The sequence below is a fragment of the Podarcis pityusensis genome (genome assembly GCF_964106645.2).
Source record: "Podarcis pityusensis genome assembly, chromosome: Z".
NCBI classification, from domain to species: domain Eukaryota; kingdom Metazoa; phylum Chordata; class Lepidosauria; order Squamata; family Lacertidae; genus Podarcis; species Podarcis pityusensis.
The window spans coordinates 49,271,784-49,294,391 of NC_138044.1; the positions used below are offsets into that span (position 1 = coordinate 49,271,784).

Consider the following 22,608-nt stretch of genomic DNA (forward strand, 5'->3'; position numbering starts at 1 on the left):
GCTCTGGATTCGATTCAGAGAGGACGAGATCAAATGACCGTCTGGAAGCCGAGCGAAAGCGCAAGCCCCAGGGGCTCCTTCGCAACGGACATTTCGGGGGCGAAAACAATGTTTCGAAAATAAAAAGGCGAGCCACTCTCGCGGCCAGCGCTGCTTCGCACATTCCAGGAGGCGCAAGAAGACCGGGGGCGGGGAGAGGTTTTTGCTTCGCCGCTTACCTTATGCTGCTGCTTCTCCTCCGCTGCTGCGAGGAAGGGGGTCAGCTCTCCGCGGCAGCGGCCCATAGAGGCATCGGCGGCGGGCCGGAGCGCAAAATACGCGGCGCGCGGCGGCGGCGAGAAGTTTGGGGCGGCTTCCTTGGCTTCGGGCTCTCGCCTAGCATGGGTGTCTCATGCATACCGCCATTTTAAAAAAGGAGGGAGAGAGGGAGGGAGGAAAGGGGGAAGCAGGCAGGCAGGAAAAAAGAAGCGCCAGGCGCCTGGAAAAATCATGAGATCTAGCAGCAAATCAAAGCCCGCCCCGCGAACAGGAGGAGCCCTGCATGGCCGGGCGGGGCAGCGGCAGTAGCGGCTCTCGGGGATGAGATGCCAAGGCGGGAGGGAGGGCGAGGCGAGGCCAGCGCGCCGGCCTCTTCCTGGCGCTGCAGCAGCGGGGATCCGGATTGCAAAGCCGGCGGCTCGCTCTGTGGCCGGCGCGCTCCTCCCTCGGCCTGGCTGGAGATGGTACGATCCGCCTGGAAAACGCCTCCTCGCCTGCCGGAGGGAGTTCAGCTGGCCGGGCGGGGAAGCAGGGCGTGAGGCAGCCGGCCAGGTGCCATAGCAACGCAGCTCAAGCTCCGGGATGGAACTAGCCATATCCCTCAGGTGAGTCTGCAACGATGCACCACCAAGCACGGTGTGCATGCAAAACTGGCGGGGTGGGGGCATCACCCTCGGCCTCATCCCCACAGCAAAAACGCACGCCTTGTGCGCAGACAGGCTCTTTGGATCAGGCATATGGCCCCTCTCGTCTCGCATCCTTGTTCCCATATCGGCCACCCAGATGCCTCAGTGGGGAAGCCAAAAGCAGGAGCCAAGTACGAGGGCCATCTCTCTCCTGGGGTTTCCAGCAACTCGTATTGGCATCGCTGCCTCTGACTATGGAGGCAGAGCAGAGGCATCCCGGCAAGTAGCCATCCATAGCCCTCTCCTCCCTCCGTGAATAAACGAGCATAAAACACACACAACAAAGGGACCGGGTAGCTGGGTTTGGGGGCTGCTCAAAAAGACCTCCCCAGCCAGCCAATTATTATTATTGTTTATTGTGCCTGTTCCTATTTCTCTCTCAAGTTCATGGGCTGCTGCTAATCCACACTGGAAAGTGTGCCCCCACTCTTAAAAAGACAATGGATTCCTTACAGCCAGATGACAAAGAGAGAAACACGTGTGTCATGGTCTTGCGATGTCCCTAAAGGCCTGGGTTGCATGAGATATGCGAGATATGCTCAGCTGCCCAGGAATTCCCACATGTTTGCCCCAAAGGAATGCAGCATCCACAGGTAGTGTCTGTGGAAAGGGGCAGAAAGAGAGAGAGAATAATTTCAGGTCACATGTAGGTGGTCCTGAGTTGCGGTACCATTAGTGTTTGTTTTTTAGATTCTCAAGCCTTTTGCACACAAACTCTCATTTCAAATGTTGAAAGAAAATGGAATGCATCGACCTTGCCTAGGAAGATTCAGGACAGGCAGAGGAAAGTCCTCCTTCTCACAGCGCAGAGTCAGCTTTGCTCCCAGGGGATGTAGTGATGGCCCCCAACTTGAATGGCTTTAGAAGGGGATTAGATAAATTCATGGAAGATGAGGCTATCAAGGGTTACTAGATAATACATATTCATGGGCAGATTGGCCCATATATCTGGGACCAAGAGCAGGCAGCTGGTGCGCATGAAACTGCCTTAAATTGAGCCAGGCTACTGGCCCATTTAGTTCAGCGATGTGTATTCTGCCTATCATTCTGTCTCCAGTGTTGGAGCCAGTATTGTTCGCATCTATTTGTCTCGAGAGACAATGGAGTGCACTCTGGGGGTGAAGTCAGACCTCTGCCTTATCAGCACCAAAGTGACATCCCCAGGGTGCAAGGTGTCTGGAGGTCCTGGGCTGCCCAAACGACAAGACCCCTCCCTCTCGGCTTCATTGATGTGGTCCAAAGGAAAGCAGAGCAATACGTTTGGCACCAGCTTGGCTGCAGGAGTTGCCAGAAGGAGGTGTGCAAGGCGCCATCCAACCCTCTTAGGGACTCCACTCTGGGTTTGTGTAGGGTTCACGTCTTAGCTATTTATTCTCCTGGAGATATCCTGCAGGGCAATAAAGGTTTAGCATCAGAGTTTTCCTTCTCCTAGATGGGATACTTCCCAGGTGGATGAGCCCCATCTGCCCCTCACTTCCCTCTACAGCACATGCACGTCGCCTTCTTGACCGTGGGACCCACTCTTGGTTCATCCATTCCATCTGCCCGAGTCCCTAACTCACCCAGGGTTTGAGACCCATCAGGTGCCCTCACCTGGTTTAGCCGGCCAGTAGACCCACTATATTCCCCTCAATATCAGTGGCTGGGAATCACAGTTGGGAAGAGGTGCTGTTGGCCTTAGGTCCTGCTTGTGGTCTTCCCCTTGGGGCATCTAGCTGGCCACTGGGAAAGCAGCGTGCTCCCATGCACCTGATCCAGCAGCCTGTCTCTTCATAGGTTTTTATTACATTTTAAACAAAATGAATCCTGTGGCACCTTGGAAACCATTTTCATATTTTGGGTGGCACTGACTTTCATGGAGAAAGGCCCACTTCATCCGACACACAAAGGGTCCACAAGACATATATGTACATTTTAAACCCCAAAGTTTGCAAATTGTGAAGACTGAAAGCAATAAAATGCACAGAGTAGTAGCAGAAGTCACCCATTCCTGTGTTAAGGAAATGTGCACAAGATAAGAAAAGCTCACCCCAAAAGGATGAGAATAGTGAGAATACCGTCTTGCAGTGCTGATTTAATACCTAAAGAGGGACAAAGGCTGTTACTTTCTTTCAGGCGAACAATGCCCACCCAGTCATGATTGAGTCCAAATTCTACAGAACCAAATTTGCTGCTAAATTTTATTTTAAGCAGTTTTACTCTGGAAGTTGTGCCCAGATTTAGAACTAAAGCCAGGTGTTTTCAGGTGCTCTTAAGCGAAAGGGTTTCAAGGCTTTAGAACAGGGGTAGACAACCTAAGGCCTGTGGGCGCATCGCCTTCTCAATCCGGCCCGTGGACGGTCCGGGAATCAGCGTGTTTTTACATGAGTAGAATGTGTGCTTTTATTGAAAATGCATCTCTGGGTTATTTGTGGGGCATCGGAATTCATTCATTCCCCCCCCCCAATATAGTCCAGCCCCCCACAAGGTCTGAGGGACGGTGGACCGGCTCATGGCTGAATAAGTTTGCTGACCCCTGCTTTAGAAACATTCTGAGCACTCTCTAGGAAAATGACCGTTTCTGCCTATTTCAATGCCAGCAAGTGCAGCATTCATTCAGGTGGACCACACTAAGTGTTTTCTGAGTGGGAATGTACCTCCCCAAATTATGGGTACCTGGGTCAAGGCAGTCAAAATCCTGAGGGCCTGAAAGCTAATTCAGCAGCTAGTATTGAATGGAGTGGTCTAGGCTTGAAATATACCAGGTACACCAAATTTCTAATACCAGATGACATGCAGCAAAATGGAATGCTGGAAGGAAGGAAGGAAGGAAGGAAGGAAGGAAAAGAAAGAAAGAAAGAAAGAAAGAAAGAAAGAAAAAAAAGAAAAGAAAAGAAAAGAAAAGAAAAGAAAACACACACCAAGAGACTCTGCGGACATCAGACATAATGAGATTACTCCTTGGTGTGTGTAGCAAACTGCGTAGAATTCAGTCACTGTTTGGAATTCCTGTCCTGCGTAGGCAGAGGTCATGCAGGGACAGTCAGTTCCAGGGACAGCTGTTCCCTCTTCACACGCTGGGCAAATTAACGGATTCCTAGCTGCCCGCTTTATAGCTTTTTGCTGCTTCTAGGCAAAATGTTTGGTTTGTTTCTTCCAATTAATAATGCTGTAATGGTTCGGTTAGATCTGCCATGTGGAGCACAGGGTGTGTGTGTGTGTGTGTGTGTGTGTGTACCTGCAGCTTTGTTTCCAGAGTTCCAGCTATGCACAAAAGGGCACACCATTTTGGGCTGATTAAGTTGGCTCTGGCTGCAAAATAGGGAGCAATAGTCTAAGCACGGTTACGGAGTTTGCAATTGGTTTGATGAAATGCTGTAAAGAGGGGCTTGAGATAAAGACCGAAAGCACAGGCTTGGGGTTGGTAGGCTGGAGGGCCTGCCCAAAGTCTGCCATGCTTGGAGTTGGATCCTTGCAGAAATACAGGCAGCTCTTTTAACGATCTTCTAAATTGTCCTGGACAGGATTCCAGCCAAGCGTACCCAACCAGCTGCCCTCCAGGGGTTAGAAACACAGAATTATAGAGTTTGAAGGCACCCTGAGGGTCACCTACACCAATGCAGGAATCTTTTCCCCAACCCCACGACCCGGAGATGAAGAGTCTCATGCTTTACCAACTGAGCTATCCCAGGTCTGGACTCGCAACTTCCATCAACAATCCAGCCAGCAAAGTCAATGGTCTGGAAAAGTAGGAATTGTAATATTTTGGCAAGAACTTTGGAGATCCAGAAATGAATTTGCAGAAGCTCAAAACAGTAGCAAGGCAAGTGCAGGGTGTAAATCAGCGCCTAAATCAGAGCAGAAGGTGGGTTTTCCTTACTCTTTCCAGCTCCCCATCTCTGCGAGTGACTATGGGACTGTGCATATAGGTCCATGGGATGGTGGTTATTTGAGATGAATTAAGTGTGCAGCATTTGCTTAATCTCAATACTGAACACTGCTCTGGAGTCCTTTCTGATCAAGGGAGCTAAGGAATACTTTAAATAATAATAAAATATTTTAGGCACGATATAGTTAATAAGTGGAAAGGTGTCCCAGATCAATTTTACTCATACAGTGTATATACTGCTTAGCTACAATAGTTTCTGAGCAATATACGAGAAATACAATACAGAAAAGAGAAATATCAGTCAGAATGATAAAAGACTTCAGTTAAAAGCTCTTCAGCAATGAAAAAATATTCAGTAGGTGCTAGAAATTAAACAAGGAGGGAGGGGCCTCAACTGGAAGGGAATCCCACAAAATTGGGCCCCTAATATTGAATGCAGGGCCCCTGGTGGGTACAATAGGCATTTTGGAGGCGGTAATGCTTCTGAATACCAGTCTTGGGGGGGGCAGGAGGGGAAGGTGCTCTTGTCAGGTCCTGCTTGTGGGCTTTTCATTGGGGCCCCCAGGATGCTGCGGCCTTTGGGCAGATTCACCAGGCTCCTCGTGGGCTCTCATGAGTCATGCCTCCAAGCCATGGGGACCACGGACAACAGCTCCCCCAAAGCCCTCAGCAATTGGGCAGGGTTATAGGGGATCAGGCAGTCCTTGAGGTATCCTGGACTCAGGTTGCTCAGGGCCTTGTAAACTAATAAAGGTAAAAGGACCCCTGGCCATTAGGTCCAGTCGCGGACAACTGTGGGGTTGCGGCGTTCATCTCGCTTTATTGGCTGAGGGAGCCGGCGTACAGCTTCCAGGTCATGTGGCCAGCATGACTAAGCCACTTCTGGTGAACCAGAGCAGTGCACGGAAACACCGTTTACCTTCCTGCCGGAGTGGTACCTATTTATCTACTTGCACTTTGACGGGCTTTTGAACTGCTAGGTTGGCAGGAGCAGGGACCGAGCAGCGGGAGCTCACCCCGTCGTGGGGGTTCAAAGCTCACCTTCTGATCAGCAAGTCCTAGGCTATGTGGTTTAACCCACAGCACCACCCGGACTTTAATGTTGGCCTGGAAAGCTAGTGGAAGCTTTTGAGCGCAAGAGTTAGGTGCTGATGGCAGGCTGCGCCTGTCAAAAGTCCATCTGTAGTTTGAAGGCATTTTTTGCAGCCCACTTGCTTAAAGCTAAACAGATTTGGGTCTGGTCAGTGCCTTGATGGGGGACCACGCGGGGATCCCCTGCCCCACTTTAAGCCACCTTGAGCTCTGTTATGAAAGAAAAACGGGATGTAAACATTTTTAGGTGGTGCTGGTCTACTTTTTATTTTGGGGGCGGAGGTATTTTTCTTCAACATTTCAATTGTTGTGAAGAATTTATTTTTATGGCGAAATAATAGCTGCATGCCTGTTTTGAACAAACTGTATAAAATATAAATAAATAAATAAATGGAGTGACTTTGGGTCCAGAAAGATGGCTTATACTTATTTAAAATTAACTTCAATGGTGAAAGGGAAGTTATCCAATCTGGCCCTGCCCTGTGACATGCTAGAGACCCAGCGGGGGCCTAGTGGTTAGAGAGTCAGACTAGGACCTGGGAGATCAGGGTTCAAATCCCCACTCAGCCACATGGGCCACCTTGAGCTCCTTGGAAGAAAGGTGGGGCAGAAATGCCACAATAAAGGAGGAACAACCATGGAGAAGGAGGGATTGCCGTTGTTCCTCGTGGCTGCAGCGTGCACGATCCTTCATGACATCAAGGTCCCGTGTGGGCATTTTGTTTAACTGCGAATAAGAAGACCATTACGTATAATTACAAGAGTTCCGCTTCCTCAGGGGAGTTCCACCTGGGAGCACCAGCCATGTTGCAAGGCCCTGTTGAGGTGTAATCAGCAAAATTAAGACCAGAAATAAACATGGCATGTTTGCACAGGTGCCTGTGGTGAGCACCAACAGTTTGACGTAGTTCCAGTGAAGGAGGAAAACCTTAATGGGGGGAGACACACACACACACACACACACACACACACACACACACACACACACCTGCTGTGTTTCTTCTTGGCACCTTCTGCTATCCTGGGATAACAATCCCTTAACTCACTTCAACCTGTGCTGTGTCATTATTGCAAGGCTCCAGAATGACCTAGTTTTCAGGGACACTTTGGTGTGGCTTAATGTCTAGCAGCTGCTGATTCCACACTAGCCGTGTAGTCATCCGCATGAGAGCCAGAGTTGGGCCAGGATTGCAGAGACCCGAGTTCAGCTCTCTGCTTAGCAGGGAAGCTCACTGGGTGACACTGGGCTGATTGCAATCTCTCAGTCTGACCTACAAATTGCAAACAACAAATTACATGGTTTGTGGTAAGGGCAAATTGTGGGGAAGGAGAAAAGCATGTATACCACCACAAGTTCCTTTGAGGAAGGGTGAAATATAAGTGTCATAAAATAAATATTTTGCTCACTCCCTCTTTATGGACAATCTGGAGGATACTGTTGACAGCCTCCCCACCCAGCCTGATTCATAGTTATTTCTCAGCCACCCCTGTTTATCCCGAAACACCAGTTGCATCACCAAACTGTCCAGTGCGAACAGGCAAAGTGTATGGAGGCTACTGCAAGTGTAATTAAAAGCTTCCTCCTCAGGAAGGAAGTTTGTTTACTTTATTTATTTATATCCACAAGACTTTTAGACAGCTTGATTAAATAAAAACCTCAGAGTGGTTTATTTGCAAAACGGAATAAAACCTCACAGCTGTTTACAAAATACCTCCCTCCATATCAGATGCTTGTGTTTGATTGCCATTTTGCAGTAAAAAAGACCAGGAAAAAAATGAGTTGTAAACATGCCATACTTTGTTTTTAAACAAGCATTGCAGGGGGTTGGACTAGATGACCCTTGGGTCCCTTCCAACTCTATGAATCTATTGTTCTAAGCACACAGACAGAAAGGTTTACTCCCACAATCTGTAGAAAGAGAAGCAGGATCTTGAGATCGTCAAAGAGATAAAAAGCTAGGCAAAGAAGAGGCAGGAATCAATTATGCCATATACTGGTGCTACATCAGACCTACTTAAATGTTTGAACCTCATGAGATTCAAAGGGCTATTCAAAAGAATGAATGGGAAGAAGGAATATGGGGTTGCCCTCGCCTGTAATACTAAACTCGGGGGGTCATCCAGTGAAACCACTTGGCAGAAGATTGAGCCCTATTTGCACACAACCAATAGTTAACCTATGGAACTCACTGCAGGAGGAGCGTTCAACCCAGTGCTGCCAGCCATAATGAGGTTGCCTTACCAAGTCAGACCCTTTGGTCATCTAGCTCAGTACTGTCTACACTGACTGGCAGTGGCTCTCCAGGGTTTCATGCAGGGAATGACTCCCAGCCTCCCCGGGGAGGCCATTTGGAATTGAACCTGGGACCGTCTGCATGCAAGGCAGATACTCTCCCTCTGAGCGACTGCACCATTTCATCGCAGGTGCATGCTCCCATGTGGGCGACTTTATATGTTGCCCCTCCTACAAGACCGATTTCTGAAAATGCAATATTTACTACCCGAAACTGAAAGTGGGCCCAGAAGGATGTCCTGTAAGCTCCCCCCTGACGACTTTTGCTCCTTATCTCTGCTTCATTTTATCCAGATGCTCTGCAGGGACTTAACTGCCTATTAGAATAATTTAGGTTATTTTCAGAATCTAATCTGAGAAAACAAATTAAAGCATCCAAACCCTTCATTAGTTCTCAGAGAAATCATTGCTCAAGTCAAGAAGGAAGGCAGAGGCGGGCCCAGTCCTGGCCCAGCTAAGAGGCATTTATTAATTACCTGCCTTTTGAACACGGGGAGGGGCTTGGGAGAAGGGGCCTCCCCAGGGAAGAGCAGTAATAGACACTTGTGATGGGAAAACGCATTTGCTCTTTTGACATTTAAACACACCCTTGCCACCTTTTAAAACCCAGTCACCTTGAAGTAACCCCTCTTCTTTCTTTCCAATATGCCGGCAGTTTCTTTTGTGATTCTGTCTCACTGAGCTGCATGAATGCACTCCTATATTTTTTCCTCAAGGTCCCCTCTGTCCTACCATTATATTTATCAATATTGTACTTATAATATTGGCTGGCAGCAAACTGCAACAGCAAAATACAGCGGCACAGACTTTGCACCAGAGAGGCACCACTGACCCACATTGCTGCATGAGGCTTCAGCCCACAGGAACAGCTCTGTCTGGAAATAATCCAGTCCCACTGGATTATATTGAGAAATCTGGTGGGTGTCCAGAAGAAAAACACACATTTATTTCTGCCTTGCATTTTAGCATATAAATTGTCCCAAGGCAACTTGCAAGTTAACACTGATGCACACTTTAAAAAGCAAACATGCACACACAACAAGTTACTTGTAGTTGATACGGTGCCCCTCTGGATGGCAAGGGCTAGAGCTCCAGTCAGCCCCACCGAGCCTGGCCAGTGGTCAGGGATGATTGATGGGATTTGTATTCTGCAAACATCTGGAGGTCTTGGGGAAGGTTGTAGTCAGTTGGATCCTAGTGCAAATCTCATTTAAGCCACGAACTGACTCCTTGGCCTTATGAGTAGACCTATCTGCCACCACAAGAAATGGTGATGGTTGCTGGCATATATGATTTTAAAAGGAAAATAGGTTATTAGTCCTCATGGCTATATGCTTCCTTCAGCATCAGAGGCCCCATGCCTCTGTTGTTGTTGACATCCATCTGTCCTGAGATACAATGGAGTGTGCCTCCAGTGAATCACTTCTTTAATAAAGCAGAGCAATTTAAATTTGCAGTGCCTTGATTTACATCAAATGGAGGAGGCCTCCGTGTGCCATCCCATGTCTCTGAACACCAGTAATAATAAGATTTTAGTTTACCAATTTTATTTATTTATTTACCCTTGCATGTGGTCCCCATTGGTTTCCTAAGAACATTAAGAAGAGCCTGGCTGCAGGATGAGGCCAGAGGGCTCCCATTTAGTCCAGCATCCTGTTCTCACAGGGTCCAATCCTCTCCTGGAAAGCCTGAAAGCAGGATCTGAAAACAATATTCTTCCCACCTGCAATTCCCAGTAATGGGTATTCAGAGGCATCCTGCCTCCAACTGTGGAGATAAAATAGAGTATCTTGGCTAGTAGCCATTGCTAGAGAAATCCACCAGAAATGTGTTTGAGAAATGTGTGCACACTGCTGCTTGTCCTATGCGTAGAAAGCACAAATCTGAGCAATTTTCTGTTTGACTTTTCTAGGCACAGATCTGAATGGTTTCGCCTCTGCCCCATCACTTTGCCTGGAAAACCTGCTCTTTAGTGCTAAATTGGAACAAACAGCAATTCACAAAAAACCCACTTGCTGTTTATTCTGATTCAGTGCTAAAGAGCAGGTTTACCTAGGGAACAGAGGTGTGGATAAGTCCTATGTCTAACTCTTTTAGAGTTATATTAGTTGGTGACTGTCTAGTTTTACTGTGAGCTACATAGAAAAGGTTCCCATCCAAGGAGCTGCTTGCACCCCTGCATTGCTTCATGAATGCTGCAGCCTCCCTGGATTCCAGCAATAGAATGACAATAAATGCCAGGTCTGTGGTGGTTCTGATGAAGAGCAGCTTCCACAGCTATCATACCCAATTCATTAACATGTATGATGGATCAATACAGGTAAACCATTCTTATTTTGAATGCCTGGTTATTTACACATTTGGGATGCCTCAGTTGCAAGAGAATAGAGCCCTCTTTGCCAAAGTGCCTGTCACTGGGGAAAACCCAAACAGAGAACAAAAAACAAATCCTCCACAGATCAGCATTAGTATCTCTAATGTTTGAATAGGAAAATACTTGCGATAGAAGAAGGCTTAGCTACTGGAGGGCAGCCTATGCCAAACTGGCAGTATAGAGATGGTTTGGATCAGGGGTTGGCAACCTATGGTCCATGGGCCACAAGTGGCCCACGGGGGCCGTTTAACTGGCCCACGAGCTGCCCCCAAACCGAGCTGCCCGATTGGTGAGTCCCCGCACGCTGCGCTAAACCAGCATAGCGTGGAGACTCGCTTCCGCTGTGTCGGAAATTGCATCTGTGCAGGTGCTGGACATCGTGTCTGCACAGAGGCAGACACTGCAAATCCTGGGCCTGCGCATGCGCAATATGGCCCACAGAGGGATCTCTGCTGGAGTGAACCGGCCCAGACAAGGTAAACCTTGCCAACCCCTGATTTGGACTCCAGCTCCCATCTGCCCCAGCAGCCAATGACCAGGGATAATATCTGGATGGCATGCAGTTGGGGGTAGTTGTTCTAAGGATGGGCCCCCAGGAAGACTTTTTCCAGGGGGCTTTGGATTCCAGTTACATCAGGGAGGTGAACAAGCTGGATCGGAATGCCATGGCCCCAGCTCAGAGCAATGGATTTTTGTAGGAAATCTGCCTAGTAGGTATGGATTCAAATTCATTTGAATGGCTTGCAACAGAGGAAATTGCTTCCTTAAATTACAACCCTAGGTAAAGGGTTACGCTTTGGCTGTGTTGATGTGCCAAACAAACCCATTTTCTCTGCTAACATTCTATTTATCAATCTAATATTTATGAGAGTTATTGTTAGCAACCACAAAAGAGAACAATGCATGTCAATTGTGTGGCAGCAGTGCTGCAATTTATCTAAAAGGACTCAAGGGCACAGCACCCACTAAACAACTTTCCCTAACTGTCTAGAGTGCCTCTACATTTGCCTACATGTACAGAAAACAAGGCACCCATTAATTCTGCAGAAAGCTGGATAGAGAAAAGGGTTTCCATTCTCTCTCTTACCACTAAAAAGAAAGATTTGGGGCAGATAAAAGAAAGGACTTCTTCATGCAGCACAGAGTTAAACTGTGAAACTCCTTCGCACAGGAGGCAGGGATGGCTTTGAAAGAGGATTAGACAGATTCACTGGCCACAATGACATGCTCTGTCTCCATGGTCAGAGGCAGTGATGCTTCTGAACACCAGTTGCTGGGAGCCACAGGAGGGGAAAAGGGCTGCTCTTGTGCTTGGGTCATACTTGTGGGTTTCCTATTGGAGCATCTGGTTGGCAACTGTGAGAGCAGGATGTTGGATCGATGGGCCCTTGGCCTGATCAGCAGGCTCTTCTGATGTCCTTATGTTCTTAAAGCTCTGCCTATCAAGGAAGCAAGTGAAACACCATTCTTAATGGACAGATCTGGCCCAAGACATTTTGGCACCTGAGGCGAACCACAAAATGGTGGCCCCTCTGGCTAGGGAAGAACGGGTGAGTCAACCAGAGAGGGAGTATCAAATCAACCTTACCTAACAGTTGAAATGGGAATCAAAGGCTGTCACAGGGGGTGGGGAGGAGGCTGCTTCCAATCGTGCTGTGTGGGTGCAGAGCCCAGGAGACCCCAGAGGGCAGCCCCAGGCAGGCATAGGCGTGTCTTCAGCCCCCTCAAAAGCCAGTCTCCAAGGAGCATACCAGCACTGACACCATGGCAGCAGTGGGCAATGCATTCTTTGGAGGCTGGATCTGCTGTCCCTGTAGATGCTGCCACCCGAGGTGGTTGTCTCAGCTTGCCTCATGGGTGGGCCAGCCATGTTAACGGGGAAAATAGTGAATACAACAGACCTTGGTGAAATAACTGCTTGCAGCTTTCACACATTTATCCTGATCTAAACAAACAAGCTGCTATGGTCACTTATCAGGAGGTTCCTTCCACACTGTGCAGGAACTGGGCCCTCCCTAGTGCTGCGTCATTCACCCACGGGGAACGTCTGCTGTCAGTTATGAGACAGCCGCCATCTCTGTTGTCTTCCCCATTAAAAACCTTCCTTCCAATATGCTCTTTAAGCAGAGAACTCTCTCAGTGCATTGGCACTGGAATTGTTTTAAGATATTTTAATTGTGCTTTTATTGCTTCGTTGCTTGTTGTTTGCCCCCTGTGCTCCATTGAGAGGAAGGACAAGATATACATTTTAACAATAATAACAACAACATCTATGACGACAATGGTGGTGATGATGATATACTGCTTGGGGACCATTGGGTGAAGACTGCTTTGGTATTTTTTGTTGTTCTTTAAATATATATATATAACTCTCTTGAAGTTTTGCACAAGCGATCTCAAGAGCCAGGCACAAATGCTCAGAAACAAATGAAAACTTCACCAGTAATTCTGAACCAAGAATAAGAATGTGAGAAGCCTCACTTTGTGGTTGCAAGAGGCACTTGTCTCTTAACTAATTTACACCTGCCTTTCTCTGTCTCTCTCTCAGCAGGGAGACAAGCGGGCACAGCTGGGTTTGTGGAACTGGTTCACACCTTGTTGCGCCACAGGCAGATGAATGGCTAACCCCGATGTAAGGTCAACTCTAAAAATAAGAAGAACAGCTTGGTGTGGGCCTTTCTGCAACACACACAACAAGTGTTGCTGGCTGGGTAGGAGCCACAAGTGGCGGAGAATGTGCTAGACGTCCTGGTGTGTTCCTGATGCTGGGGAGAACAGCCAGAGAGCCAAACACCTGTGGAAGCCAAGCACTCATTTCCAATAGCACACTGTGCCACTTGGGCCTTTGTTGGGATGTGCTTGGATCTGGCGGTGCCTCTCAGTTCAGGGACTATCTGTGGCCCAGTCTGGAGTCGGAGTCTGTGGAGCAGTTCAGGGCACGCGCAGCTGGTGCTGTGCATCAGAAGAACAACTTCCACAACAACTGGGGGAAAGAGGATTGGCAAGCCAAGCACATTTTGCAGGGCTGTCTGCATAAATTGTTCTGCTCCTGCAGCAAGATTGTGGAGCAGTGTCAGGGGTGGGGATGAGGGGCTGTTTAAGGCATCAGAGGAGCCCCAGTGCCACCTATGGGGCAGTCTCTGAAGGTGGTTTGAAACTAATGTGAGTTCTGATCACACATGTAAAGCACATCCTCCCCTCCCCTCACTGAAACTGTAGTTTGTTTAGGGTGCTGGGAATTGTAGCCCTGTGAGTGAACTACAGTTTCCAATATTCTTTGGCGAGTGGGGAAAGGATGTGCTTTCAATATATGGTTGGTTCACAGCCCTAGATTTACAAACTGGAATGGACTGTTATTTATTTAGATTTTATGTACTGTGGTGCTTAATCATCATAAACAAAAACCGTATAGTGGTTTGCATAAGACAATATAAAAATTTAGCTCATAATACACCTGCCCTGGATCAACTACACCTAGACAGCTTGTGGGTCCATTTTAAAATGTTGTTTCTTTCAACCTTTAAAGCCCTTCACAGTTTTATGCTCAAGGGATTGGAAGGACTGCCTTACATTGGAAGGACTTAGCCCAGGCATCCCCAACCTTTGCCCTCCAGATGTTTTGGACTACAATTCCCATCATCCCTGACCACTGGTCCTGTTAGCTAGGGATCATGGGAGCTGTAGGCCAAAACATCTGGAGGGCTGCAGGTTGGGGGGTGCCTGACTTAGCCACACATTTCAATAGTGTCACCTGCTGACTGAGTTGAGGCATGCGGTTACCAGAACTGGGCCTTCTCAGTGGTGTCTCCCTATTTTCCCCAAAATATACAATTTCAGTTCTTAGTATTAAGGGGGTTGGGCAGGCTGTATGCTTGAGCCCCCTTTTAATTCCTGGAACCAGCATGGATTCAATTCCTGGAAAAGCCAGGCTAGTTTCCTGATGAGGTAATGGCCCTCTAGGTAGGGGCCATTAAGGTAACAAAGGAAGTGGCTCCATGACAGACAGCAAATGGGTGGGATGCCCTTGCACAACTTGCTGGTAGTTATAAAGACAAAAGCCAGAGTTGAGAGTTGTGTGTGCGAGCTAGAGGCTGGAAGCAAGCAGGCTGCAGCCTGGGCAGCTGGGAGGCAGAGCCATGCCTGATTTCTTCTTGAACCCAGGGCTGTGGCTATGGGAGAAGCAAGTCCTTCTGGGGTGTTAATGCTGTGAGCCCCTCCATGGTAGTATCAGGTTGCATATATGTGCAAATAAGCCATATGTCATAATGACACCACAGTCTCCACTGAGCCTCATTCCAAGGAAAGCAAACCCTGGGTAAGCACCTGGAACCCTTGGAATCTTGCACCCCTTGGAGACTGAGGGTGGCGTGCAACGCTATGCTGCTCTTACGATTTTGTGGCTTTCAGTTTAATATATGTTATTTTGTATTTGTATTTTAATTGTTTTATTCATTTTGCAGGCCATCCTGGGGAATGTGATTGAAGGGTCACAAGAAACATACTGATATTGAATGAATGAATGAGTTCAGTTCCTGAAAATTCGGTACTGGACTTCAGAGATTTCACATGTCGCCAGAGTGGTGTGCCCCAATAACTTCCTCGCGGGTGCATCCATCACCATTTGCAGCTTCCAGCTATAGAGAGGAAGAGGCTCTACTGCAGGGGCTCAAATCATGTGCAATGGAGGCAGAGCTCCACTTTCTACAGGAAGGGCCATCATTCAATAACCATCCAAAGCTGTGCAAAAATGTTCCTAGTCTTAGTCACCCACTGAACTTTCCTGGAGTATCAAAACTTGTGAAATAACAACCAACATCAACAATGAATAATGCTTGCAAAGCTAAGCTTGCAAAACCACCATCATCTCAAGACTGTTTACAGCAGCTGAATCACCTGAACTTGCCAGCAATAAAATTAATGGCGGGCTGCAGCTTTAGTCTGGTTATTTGCTCAGGGAATCCTCTCCTCTTCCTGTAACAAATGAACTCACAAGCAGCAGGTGGGTAGCAGAGCTTTGTCTTGATGGAATCACTTCAGATTGCAGCTGGGAGCAAGTGAAGGCCACATAATGGGGGCAGGCTCCCTACCCTGAAAAATATATCCCAGCTTTTCAGAAGGAAAAGGGGTTGAAAACACCTTTTTGCTTGGTATGCAGGTTTTGGGGATGTATTTTTTGAAAACACATCTTTAAACACATCCCCTCCCTGCAGGCACACACACTTGCTCCCCTTTTCCTGCCAACCTCTGTCCCGAATGGCTGCCCTGAGGACCCAAGTTCAGGCCCTTGAAATCTCAGCTTCTGAAATGCTCTTGCCTGGCAACCCTAACACACCCACAGTGCTGTGAAGTGAGGCAGCCCCAGTTCGACAGGTTTCTTCATCATTTGCGAGAATTAAGACGGAGACAGAGAACACTGTGAATGTTTCTGGACTCCCCCTCCCATCAGTGCCAGGATGATGGGAGTTGTAGTTCAGCAACATCCCGAGGGCCACAAGTTCCATGGTCCCTGCATCCAGACTCCCTTCCAACAGGAAGTCAGCCTGGTTGAGACTGAATCAGCAGCATTCAAAGCTGCAGAGGGTGGCAGAAAGCACACTGACGACCGAGGAGTAGAGGGTGCCCAAGAGCAAGCAGGGCATCTTGGGAAAAGCAGACAAAGGTTTCTTGTGTGGGTGATGCAATGCCCAGAGGACGCGTTGCCTCCTCTGGCTGGAAGCTTCCGACCCAGCTGCCCCACCTGCTCTGCAGAGAGCATTGCCTTGATGTGGGGAAACATCCGAAAAGACAGGCTGTGAGGCAGAGATGCTAATCTCACCTGTTGAGCTGGTGTACCTGGGAGAGTTGAAAGCTAGCGGTGCTTCAGAGTGGGGTAAAAAGCAGCAGCAGCACCCACGATCTTCTAGCCCCACTGGTTGTAGGAGGAGGCTTGGTTGCTCCTGGTTCATGTGTGGGGTTCTGTGCAAAGTGGGGTGACTCACTCACTCTGCATATTTATTTTCTTTCTTTTTTAAGGGAAAAAATGTGGGGAAGGGTCGGAGGCAAATCCCTGCAGGAAGAGTGGTCTAGAGAGAGTTGTTAGCCATAGTGGCTGAAAGGAACTTTCACAAACAGCAGCAGTATATCACTTCAGCATTGGTTTTTTGTTTTTGTAGAAAAAGGAGGTGCCAGTAACCCAAAGCCTGCTCACAGAGCTACAATTCTCAGCACCCTTAAACTATTCTTTGGTGGAAGTCATGTGCTTTAAATGTGTGTAGGATGTGCTTCAAATGTACAATGTGAATCTGCCCTGAGAGAGAGAAAGAGAGAGAGAGAGAGAGAGAGAGAGAGAGAGAGAGAGAGAGAGAGAAACTGGGTCAGCACCCCCAGGTGTTTTGAGTCTGGTGTGCAATACCCTTTTGCATATGTCATTTCATAGGTCAGGAGTGGAGAGCCACATACCCTCCTGGGCCAGCTCCCAGGGGCCACATCCCAGTGCGGGTGGACGCAGATGCAAAAGCAGGCACAGCAGTGCACATGAGCTCCCAGAGAGCCCCAGGGACCAAACAAGGGGGGCATTTGGCCTGAGGGCCAGAGGTTCTGCAGCTACCAGAGCAGATCCCCACCTTGTTCCCAAACTGTTCTTAATCAGGGTGATTGTGCAGCGGTTTGTCTGCACCTCATGAACCTCCTTTTGTTATACATGAAGGAAGATTTACATGCTGGCTCTCTGCTTCTGCTCTCTACCTCATTCACAGCTAATCTCTTCCCCAACTAGAGGCCTTCCTGTGCCTGCACACCCAAAGCAGTAAGCGGCCTCCCAGGTGAACTTGTTTGCCCTTCCAACCCACTGTTGTTGGCTCTGGCTGGCAGCCACTCTCCAGGGTTTCAGGCGAGAGATCTTCTTTCCCATCTGCTGCTACCTATTTCTTGTTTTTCCAAAACTGGCGATGCCAGGTATTGAACTCGGCACCTTTTGCATGCAAAGCCATGTTCCACTTAAGAGGGTTTGCCAGTTCTCAGATTTCACATTTAAAAGGCTGATGGGAACATTTGAAAGGTGACCTCTGGAGGTCCTTGGGCCTGGGCTGGATGTAAGCAGGTCTCTCTCCGTGTCTGCTTATAAGTCTTGCATTTGCAAGAGCCACAGGGTTTGTAGCTACAGAAGCAGCCAAGAGCTTGAATCATCTTCAGACAACGGTGAGTGGATTAGAATCTTGCAATGCTCACATAGGAAATTGCTCCTTTCATTTAACTTGGCATGACTGCCACCTGAAGGCAGCTTTATGTAACTGCAGCAACTCTGTGCGTACACGTTACTGAAATGAAATAATGGTGTTGTGACTTTGGAGGCGGGGGTCAGTCTGCACCAGTGGTTCTCAATTAGCTAAGAACTGAGGACTCCCTGTTTTTCAAAAGCCAAACCATGGACCCCCTACATTTGAAAATGTCGATTATCTCTATGTTAGTTTTTGTTATGTGAATGGTACTACAACCCCGAGTGGGTTGCATGAACCCCAATTAGGAACCACTGCTCTGCACAATGCCCTTCCAGTTATTGGGGTCCTTTATCTGTGGGGATTGGAGGTAGGGGAGCAAGGGTGCCAATCCTGTCCCTCAAGCACCACAATGAGCACAGTCAAAGAAGTTGATCTGTGCCAAGGGGGGCACAGCTGAGAGCTTAGCTGAGAGCTAAGCTGAAAGCAGGCTGAGGAGCTGGACCCAGAGACATAGAATCATAGAATGATAGAGAGTTGGAAGAGACCACAAGGGCCATCGAGTCCAACCCCCTGCCAAGCAGGAAACACCATCAGAGCACTCCTGACATGCTTGATTTGTGATGATTTTCAAAAGCCAAGCCAAGCCTTGATTTGTGACTCCTGACATGCTTGATTTGTGATGGAATCCAAGGCTGCGACCAAGATCTGTTAGGGTGTTAATGCTGTGAGCCCCTCCACCGCAGGCTCAGGTTCTATATAGATGTAAATAAATCATATATCTTAAAGACACCACAACCTTCACTTCATTCCAAGGATACCAAACCCTGTGTGAGCACCCAGAACCCCAGGCGTCTCTCACTGCTCAGAGATTGGTATACAGTGGTACCTCGGGTTACATACCCTTCAGGTTACAGACTCCGCTAACCCAGAAATATTACCTCAGGTTAAGAACTTTGCTTCAGGATGAGAACAGAAATCACGCAGCAGTGGTGCAGCAGCAGCAGGAGGCCCCATTAGCTAAAGTGGTGCTTCAGGTTAAGAATAGTTTCAGGTTAAGTACAGACCTCCGGAATGAATTAAGTACTTAACCCAAGGTACCACTGTATAACAATAGTTTATTTTGGGAAGAAGGTTTAAGGCAGCGGCCGGCAGGGTCACTGCTACTGGCCTTACATGCAAACCCCTGGAAAGAGATCGTGTGAAACATTAATTATAGGAAGAGAAACTTAGCCAGCAACTTTCAGAATGGTAAGTTTTAGGATTTCTGCTGCAGCTTGCTTTTTTCCTCCTCCTCCTCCATATTCCGTATTTCCTGTTGTCATATCTTTGTAGGCTGTGTGACCCATCTTAAGAATGATTCTTGTAAAGCTGCTTTGAGTGTCTTTTTTGGCTATGAATCCTGCAATAAATAAAATAAATAAATAATAAAACAAAAGAACCAAAAGAAATAATAAAATAAATAATAAATAATAAAATAAAAACAAACTCACCTGGTCCCAGTTGTACAGCTCGGTACTGGAATGACTTTTGGCACAGGTCCATTGCATATATTTGCATAATGCCATGCTAGATACTTGGGAAATTTAATTATTCCCAAATGCCTTTTCAATTTCACTAAAGCTAGGCTGAACTGCGTACCCTCTGCTGTATTAGGCAGCATTGTATTTGCTGTCTGCATTGAAATGTAAGTAAACTTTTTTTGTTTATCTTACTAAAAATGCATGGTTTATTCTCTTCAATGGGGGTGAAGAGGGGGAGGTCAGCAGACTGCAAATAAAGGGATAAAAAGGTGTAATTACCTTGTTCCTAAGCTTTAGTAAGCTACAAAACATCAAGTGTTTTACTCTTCTAAAAAGCCTGTTTTCACAACCTGTTTTCTTTTGTAATTCTCCCACACATGTAGGATAGGTAGTTTAAATCTTAATCTACAGATTTACTCCTCAGTCTGTCTCCTACAAACAGAGTGCACATGTTCTCATTTCTGCCAGAAATAGTAATAGAAAGATCATTGGGTTTCATGGGCTGTTTGGGAAGGGTCCATGGGTGTTGTTTTTCTCCAAAGAGCAACATGACTCAGGATCTGAAATAGGCAGAACCTATGGCCCTTGCACAACAGAATGCAAGAACAGCAAACAACCCCCATTGGTATGGAACCACAGAAGGCTACAGTGCACAGAATGGATTTGGAAAATGTGGATTTTCAGGAGCAGTATGGAAAACGCCTATGTAAACAAGCAAGCAAGCAAGCAATGTCTAACCTCTGTGAAAAGTAAGGTGTCAGGAGGCTGGGACCTCATTAGCACTGTTGTTTAAAGGTAAAGGTAAAGGTACCCCTGCCCGTACGGGCCAGTCTTGACAGACTCTAGGGTTGTGCGCTCATCTCACTCTAGAGGCCGGGAGCCAGCGCTGTCCGCAGACACTTCCGGGTCACGTGAGCAGCGTGACGAAGCTGCTCTGGCGAACCGGCACCAGCGCAGCACTCGGAAACGCCGTTTACCTTCCCGCTATAAAGCGGTAACTATTTATCTACTTGCACTTAAGGGTGCTTTCAAACTGCTAGGTGGGCAGGAGCTGGGACCGAACGACGGGAGCTCACTCCGCCGCGGGGATTCGAACCGCCGACCATGCGATCGGCAACCTACTGGGTATCAAACTGCCATGCAAGCAGGGGGGGTGGTGGAATTAAGAATGGCACGCTGCTGAGCCATCTTCTAATGCAGTGTTTTTCAACCTTTTTTGGGCAAAGGCACACTTGTTTCATGAAAAAAATCATGAGGCACACCACCATTAGAAAATGTTAAAAAATTTAACTCTGTGCCTATATTGACTATATATAAAGTAATTCTCTTGAATAGGAATCAAATAAACACAAAGAAAGTATTTTATAATTACAGTGGTGCCTCGCAAGACGAAATTAATTCGTTCCGCAAGTCTCTTCGTCTTGCGGGTTTTTCGTCTTGCGATGCACGGTTTCCCATAGGAATGCATTGAAAATCAATTAATGCGTTCCTAGGGAAACCGCCTTCAGACCAGGTCCGGGGACAGTCTGTCCCCGGACCTCTTCTGAAGGCTGGGGGGGGGGGGGATAAGGGCTTTTCTTCCCACCCCCAGCATTTTAAAAAACCCCGGGACAGCGGAGGACTTCTCCGCTGTCCGGGCAATCTTAAAATGCTGGCCGGCGGCATTTTAAAATCGCCCGGGACAGCGGAGCACCGTTCCGAAGCGGGGCGGTGGGGGAAGGTGTTCCCGCCCCCCCGCCCCGCTTCGGAGCACCGGGAGAAGCGATCTCCCCGCAGCCCCTTGCTTCAAAAGAGGTCTGGGGGCAGCGGGAAGCGCTTCGTGCTGCCCCCGGACCTCTTTTGAAGCAAGGGTTTGCGGGGAGATCCCTGCAGCCCCTTGCTTCAAAAGAGGTCCGGGGGCAGCGCGAAGCGCAGCGCTTCTTCCCCGCTGCCCCCGGACCTCTTTTGAAGCAAGGGGCTGCGGGGAGATCGCTTCTCCCTGCAGCCCCTTGCTTCAAAAGAGGTCTTTTGAAGCAAGGGGCTGCGGGGAGATCGCTTCTCCCTGCAGCCCCTTGCTTCAAAAGAGGTCCGGGGGCAGCGCGAAGCGCAGCGCTTCTTCCCCGCTGTCCCCGGACCTCTTTTGAAGCAAGGGGCTGCGGGGAGATCGCGATCTCCCCGCAGCCCCTTGCTTCAAAAGACCTCTTTTGAGCTTCCCGCTGCCCCCGGACCTCTTTTGAAGCAAGGGGCTGCGGGGAGATCGCTTCTCCCTGCAGCCCCTTGCTTCAAAAGAGGTCCGGGGCAGCGCGAAGCGCAGCGCTTCTTCCCCGCTGCCCCCGGACCTGGGGCTGCGGGGAGAAGATCGCTTCTCCCCGCCGCCCCTTGCTTCAAAAGAGAAGACCCGCTGTCCCCGGGGCAAGCTTCGTTTTGCGAAGCAAGCCCATAGGGAAATTCGTCTTGCGAGGCAACTCGAAAACGAAAAAACCTTTCGTTTTGCGAGTTTTTCGTCTCGCGAGGCGTTCGTCTTGCGGGGCACCACTGTACTTTATCATGAAATAGTAAGTAAACAGAAATATGAAAAATTATAAAATACTTTATTCAGTGCGCAACCTGGGCCTGTTTGGCTGAACACAAAGCTGATATTCTGGCTGGAATCGAAGAAAGACACACACGTAGCTCTTCGTCAACAGCTCTCAGTCTCTCTCTGTATTTAGTTTTTATAGCAATCATGCTTGAAAAGCTCATCTCACACAGATATGTAGTGGAAAATGGGAGCAATGTCAAAATAGCTTTGTTTGCCAGAAGGGGGAACTCCTTGGCAGTATCCAACCAAAAACTGTCCAAAGGTAGATCAGCAAATCTTAGCTTGAAACCACGATTTTGTCTCAGTTCAGTTAGTTCCTCCTGCTCCTGTAAAGTCATGTCCTTTCCACCAACTGATGCTGAGCTATAAGGGTCCCTAACCCAGTCAAGGCATTCAGTGGAGACTGAAGAGAAATAAAATGACAACTTCTCCGGTCCTCCTGGTGACTCGAGTCGCGACGTCTTCTTCTCTCCACTGCTGCGCACACTGTGCTCGGGCGGGAAGGAAGTCGGAAGATGATGTCCTACTGTGATAGGTCCAGGCTGGAGTCTGGACCAATCACAGCCCGGACATCAGAAAAGTGGAGGGTGTCCCCCTGAGGAGCGCCAATCGGCGCCCCTGCTGGCCGAGGGTGGGGTCAACCCCCCCATACCCAGGACACAGTCCGGCGCCCGCCTAGTGGGCGAAAATTTGATATTTTTTTTAAAAAAAATCTTTCAAATTTTTCAATTTTTCCCACGGCACACCAGGCAACATCTCGC

At 48.3% G+C, this 22,608-nt stretch overlaps 1 protein-coding gene and 1 long non-coding RNA gene across 8 annotated transcripts in view; one reads left to right on the plus strand and one right to left on the minus strand.

The window, feature by feature from the left end:
- MBNL3 (muscleblind like splicing regulator 3) overlaps nucleotides 1–430 on the minus strand; it is a 127,715-nt gene extending 127,285 nt beyond the window's left edge. Inside the window, exon 1 of one of the 6 annotated variants that reach the window (XR_013981543.1) lies at nucleotides 219–425. The gene's annotated coding sequence lies outside the window, so the exon portion shown is untranslated. Of the gene's footprint in view, nucleotides 1–218 lie in introns of all 6 variants that reach the window. The other 5 variants (XR_013981544.1, XM_080990411.1, XM_080990413.1 and 2 more) reach the window with 5 other exon arrangements.
- Nucleotides 431–598: 168 nt separating this feature from the next.
- On the plus strand, nucleotides 599–15,501 carry LOC308468311. 2 transcript variants are annotated; one of them, XR_013981550.1, is made up of 3 exons: nucleotides 599–863; nucleotides 13,120–13,203; nucleotides 15,032–15,501. It is a non-coding gene; the product is annotated as an uncharacterized lncRNA (long non-coding RNA). The 2 variants fall into 2 exon arrangements; XR_013981551.1 differs by having other exon boundaries at nucleotides 609–863; nucleotides 13,120–13,595.
- Nucleotides 15,502–22,608: the final 7,107 nt, after the last annotated feature.